General features: G+C 41.4%; 1 pseudogene; it reads left to right on the top strand.

The window, feature by feature from the left end:
* Positions 1-257: 257 nt before the first annotated feature.
* Positions 258-1,102, top strand: LOC103746692 (annotated as a pseudogene).
* Positions 1,103-4,867: the final 3,765 nt, after the last annotated feature.

Below are 4,867 nucleotides of genomic sequence, written 5' to 3'. Positions count from 1 at the left end.
CTCTGTGTAAGAAAGCTGTCTTTGGGACTGGAGAAACGGTTTTGCAACTAAGAGCACTGCCTGCACTTCTAGAGAACCTGGGTTTGGCTACTGTACCCACACGACAGCTAACAATCACCTGGAATTCCAGTTCCAGTGAACCCATTACCCTCTTCTGGCCTCCACAAGCATCGCATGCATGGGTACACCTACATTCACGCAGGCAAAACACTCATAATCATAAAAGAAAAATAAAAGCTTCTTTGTGGAAACAGCAAATGAAGGATGGTGCCACTGCAGTGGGAGGGCCCAGAGGACCCAGGGCTCCAAACTTGGGAGGCTGCAGTGCCTTTGGTGGAGGATTTAGTAGTGGTCTCCATGGCCATGTTCAAGGTCTTGGGGCTCATGGAGGCAAAGCTGAAGACAAGTGATTCCCAATCACCATGCTGGGTCATCTGGCCAAGGACATGAAGTTCAAATCCCTGAAGGAGATCCATCTGTTCTCCTTGCCCTTTAAGGAATCAGAGATTATTAACTTTTTCCTGAGAGCATCCCTTAAGGATGAGGTTTTAAAGATCATGCCAGTGCAGAAGCAGACCCAATCTGGCCGGAAGACTAGGTTCAAGACTTTTGTTGGTATTGGGGACTACAACAGTCATATAGGTCTGGATGTTAAGTTCTCCAAGGAGGTAGCTACTGCCATTGGAGGGCTCATCATCTTGGCCAAACTTTTCATTTTCCCTGTGTGGAGAGGCTACTGGGGAAACAAGACTGGCCAACGCCACGCTGTTTCATGTAAGGTGACAGGCCACTGTGACTCTGTGCTGGTGCTCCTCATTCCTGCCCTCGGAGGACAGGCATTGTCTCTGTTCCTGTGCCCAAAAAGCTGCTGCTGCTGAATGCTACACATCAGCCAGGGTCTGCACTGCCAGCCTGGACAACTTCACCAAGGTTGCCTTCCTTTGATGCCATCTCCAAGACCTACAGCTACCTGACTCCCGACCTCTGGAAAGAGACTGTCTTCATCATGTCTCCTTAATAGAAAGTCACTGACTATCTTGTGAAAACCCACAGCAGAGTCTTTGTGCAAGGGATCCAGGCTCCAGCTGTGACTATTACATAGTGTTTTTATATGAGAAAAATTAAAGTGAATTAAGTCTGTTAAAAAAATTAAAATACATTTAATTTTTTTAAAAAAGAAGAAAAGACAGAAAACTGTTCTTGTTTAAAGTCTTCCACTTCTAAGAAGTCTTGTCCTACAATCATCCCCACTCAGCATCCATTTCCTTTGTGGTTTTGTTTCCTTTGCATGATATTTACTGTTTATAGTATATATTAGGAGAATTGGATTTGACAGTTGTGGAGTCTGAGAAGTCCCAGGATCTGCTGAAGAGATATAGAAACTGCTGGTACATTCTGGTCAGCTTGCTAAGACCTGAGGACCAGCAGCATTGGTATCTGAGGGCAGGAGGTGAATGTTTTGTCAAAGCTAGAGGGACAGCATCCTTCCTCTGCCTTCTGTTCTGTCAGTGAATTGGATGGTACCAAGCTACTTAGGTTAGGATATATGTTCATTTTGGGGTTTATTGATTAGAATGTGATTTTTTTATAAAACAATCTTATAAGTACATCTAGAAATTGTATTTTATCAGCTCCATGGGCTTTTCATGGCTCAATGAAGTTATTTTATAAAATTATCACCACATTTCCCTAACTAGATTGTGTGCCTCTGCAGAGCTAAACAGTGTCCTGTCCTTGCTTCTGCCTAGAAGAGTCTTGAACATGTCTGTTTTTAAGCAATCTGTGGAATATAAGGTGGATAATAACACTTTGTTGGACACTTATGTGCTAAGCACATTATACTTATCTCTTAGGAGGTGAAGTTGTTAAATATTATAATTATTCTAATATATTAATTTGGATGTTGAGAAGCTGGGTGGCTCAAATTGTGTGCTGAGTGTCAGAACTTGAATTCGAAATCAACAGCTTATCTTGGAGCAAACACATACTGTGAGAGGTTTCCATGCTGGCTTTGCTCTAATATACCCTTTACTTTCATTTCAGTTTTGTTTCACCATAATCACTTCTTGGGAGTGAGGGTAGAAAATATTTAAAAAGATTTGTGAGTGGTCAGACATTTTCTATGGAAGGACTTATAGAATGGAGAGTAATGTTTCTGGAATGAGCAGTGAATCAAATTATATTGCACAGTTAACAGAGGTATATGCAGTCTAAATGATTTAATTTCCTAAAGCTGGTGGTGTTTACCCATCGCAGAGAAGTCATCAGCAGCCAAGTTTCTACTTCTGGTTTCACAAAGGGAACAAGATACTCTGGAGAAGGCTGATGCTTCTAAGCAAGTTACTCACCTGGGCCTACTTGACACTCATCTCCTCTCTAAACCCTTGTGCTTCACAGGGGAAGGAAGGCATGCAAAAACTTCCTCTCTTGTGGATTTGCATAATTGCAGAACTTCAACAATGCTGTTTCTTTTTCTAAGTGATTGTTGGAAAGTGATTAGTAAGTCTAAGTCTCAGACTAAAATACATCTGTATACTTCCTGCCTTTAGGAATGACTGAGAGTTAAAACAATGGACTGGAGAAACGTGAGAGAAAACCATGCCAAATATGCCAGATCAATAGCCTTAAACCATGCCCATCCTTGTGTTAGAATAGCAAATAGCCCCATACGTTTAACTGGTCAAGACTATAAAATCTCTAGTCTATCTGTTGGACGATCCACCTTTCCAGTTTCACTGGTCAATCACTTGGTCATAGGACCACCCCTAGGAAGGCAGGGCCACCTTAAGTTGTGCTAAATAGATGGGTGGAATGCCCAGTGTGTTAATGAAATAGTGACTTTTCCTGCCTGGAATCCTGCTTCACAGTGCAGTGCTTCTAGACCAGTCACAGACATATAGATCTCTGTTAAGTCTGCTCACTTTTCTGAATTCTTCAGAAAAGCATAATCTCTCCTTTTTCTTCTTCATATCCTTTTCCAAACATGCTTTCTCTAATGCTTTGGGCTGCCCTGGCATCTCCCATTTCTTTACTTTTTCTCTAAAGCTTCCTTCTCCCAGTCATGTGACTGCCAGTCATGCACATGTCTGACCTCCACGCAGGCTCTAAACCTGCCTGGCTCCATGGCTTTCTTCCCTTCTCCCCATCATTCTCCTCCTCAGGGCAGCTGTCAAGATGACCAGCTCGCCTGCCCTGAGGATTTTTCTTAAAATTCTAACAATATTATCCTAAAAGCTTATGTTTGGGTCCGTTCTTAAATTGTTTTATGAATGAGACCAAGAACCCTCTAGGAGACCCTCTTTCTCCCTGTTTCACTTGGATGGCAGACCTTAAGAGACCCAAATATAGAATTTTATTCCTGAGAAGAATGATATAAAGGAGGTTATATATTTAAAATATTTTGAAAATAATAAGAAAATATCTAGGTATAAAATACGTTGTTTAAATTTTTTTTTATCAAAACATTTCCTTAGAAGGTACCTCAATATTCCTGTGATAGTGAAAATTGAAGAAATAGGTCTGTTATTTAACCTAGGCAGAGAAGACATGAGACCTATTAAAATATAAGACAAAAACTTGCTCTGGATGAAAGCTCAAAATTCATGATTATCACTGGAATGGAATGAGCCCCTGAAATGGACTAATGTTCTCTCAAGCCTTTTGCTAAGAAACTGTAGCAGCCTTCATTATCAGAGCCGTTGCACTTGAATCCTCAAGATTATAACATAGAATAACCTAGTTTGGAGACAGAAAAGATCCTTCTCTAGTCTTGACAACTGGAAACTGGCTACTTATATTGTTGTGAGGCCTATAGAGGGGTCCTGAGACATGAGTAGGATATGTGAGCATCAGAATTGTACAGAACCATGTGCAACACCATGCTTCTCTTGTAACTTGGTATTGTGGTAGCTCAGGAAGACCTGTGATAACCCCTAAATGACCTGAAAACATTAAAAGCATGTGTTTAGCAGACATTTCTCTAAAACCACTTTCTTGGGGTGAAGAGATTGTATACCTACACTTAATAGTCACTAGGTCTTTGCTATGTACTATGTACCTGAATACGCACATAATGTTGAGAAGATTAAGTGTTCAGGTTAAGGCTAAGAGATGAAAAGATATAGGAAGTCCTTCAGCTATTTACTACTGTGTTCCAAACCTTACCCTAAACTCAGTGGCCTCAGATAATGACCATTTATAACCTCTCACAACTCTAAGTAGGAAATGGTCTCAGCTGGGCAGTTCTGCTATACATGGCATAGGCTGGTTGCACAGTCTTCAGAAGGCACAATGAGGCTATAATGTCCAAGATGGCTCAATTATGTAGCTAGCAGCAGGTGCTGGCTGGAGGGTACAGCTCAGCTGGGCTGTCAGCCAGAGCTCCTCAAATCTCTTCCTTGTGGCCTCTCTACAAGAATTCAAATCCACACAGCATGATGGCTGTGTTCCAAGACAAGAATTCCAACTCTGAGAAAGTAAGACTTGAGGAGGTCCAAGCGTAGTAGCTATGCAGTTTCACATCTCTTGCATCTTATTGGTCAAAGAGAATTATACATCCAACTAAGGTCCTAGGTAAAGGTGAAGCACGTGTCTTGTGTGAACAAAGAAAAAGAAAGAAGAGGTAGAATACGGCTATCTTTAATCTACAATGTGTGGGAAACTATGTATCTTGGAGAAAGCTTACAAAAGAAAGTGAGTAACTGTTCTGGGCTTAACTATGTATGTGTGTGGGACTGAATTTTAACATAGTTCATGACAAAAGTAAAGTATAGGCTGGGAGGGAAGGAAACAGGAGAGAGTGCAATGGTAGAGTGCATGCCTCCATATACTATATCTGGCATTTCTGGGTTGACTGGAGAGAGAGAGA

This window comes from Nannospalax galili, unplaced genomic scaffold (assembly GCF_000622305.1).
Source record: "Nannospalax galili isolate Female #2095 unplaced genomic scaffold, S.galili_v1.0 scaffold1191, whole genome shotgun sequence".
Classification (NCBI taxonomy): Eukaryota; Metazoa; Chordata; class Mammalia; order Rodentia; family Spalacidae; genus Nannospalax; species Nannospalax galili.
This window is presented reverse-complemented; position numbering and strand designations above follow the sequence as displayed.